Source organism: Fragaria vesca, linkage group LG6 (genome assembly GCF_000184155.1).
Source record: "Fragaria vesca subsp. vesca linkage group LG6, FraVesHawaii_1.0, whole genome shotgun sequence".
Classification (NCBI taxonomy): domain Eukaryota; kingdom Viridiplantae; phylum Streptophyta; class Magnoliopsida; order Rosales; family Rosaceae; genus Fragaria; species Fragaria vesca.
Genome location: NC_020496.1, coordinates 3,406,689 through 3,407,441, shown reverse-complemented (window position 1 = coordinate 3,407,441; position 753 = coordinate 3,406,689). Strand labels below are relative to the sequence as shown.

At 42.2% G+C, this 753-nt stretch overlaps 1 pseudogene across 1 annotated transcript in view; it reads left to right on the top strand.

Annotated features, from left to right (window-relative positions):
* The window catches only part of LOC101308699, an 8,763-nt pseudogene that overhangs the window by 1,221 nt on the left and 6,789 nt on the right, over window positions 1–753 (top strand). The gene's annotated exons all lie outside the window — the stretch shown is intronic.

Sequence of the window (753 nt, the reverse complement as noted above, 5' to 3'; positions counted from 1 at the left end):
AAAATCACAGTATTCCGGAAAAGTCTCGGTGCCGATAGTTGACTTACCCTTATTATTCACTATGCTGCAGATTTGGCGTTTGGTGTCTGATTGACTATTGTGATACCTTTCCGGAAGCGTAACGGCGCTACGAGTCAAACTCATCGCTGACGCCATGATGTATAGGCTTTTTTGGCCATCTGAGTCCGTTTAGGGCTTCAAAATGCAGTTTTCTTATTTTCGATTAGAGTTGACCCTTTCGATCGAGCCCTTAACGTTGTCGGATCCAGTTGAATTTTTTACCAAAGACATCTTTCGTCATAATGATCATATCTGACGGTCGAATTTTGGTTTGTGAATTTTAGTCATCGGAATCACAACGTGTCTACTATTTACCGTTATTCGGGTTTATGGGGAGCCCTATCGTCGGAAGGTAAATGTGACACGACCCACCCCGAATTTCACCCTGAAACCCAGAGTAAGTCGTGCGGGGACCACCTCCAAGGAAAATTTACTGAAAAGATTAAGAAAATCTCCCTTGCAGATGGACAACCCTAACTCGAAAATTTCAAATTACACTCTTAATTTATCACTTCTGAACAACTCATAATATACAAAAATTCTAAAGTATTCAGAGCTACTAAACACAAGCGGAAGCAAGAAAACACGAGTAGGTTGAACAGGTAACCTACTGGCGAAAACTGGCAGAAATGCGGGTGACTATGCCTCGTCTCCTACTAAAATCCAACCCGAACTCTGCAGACTGGGCAATTT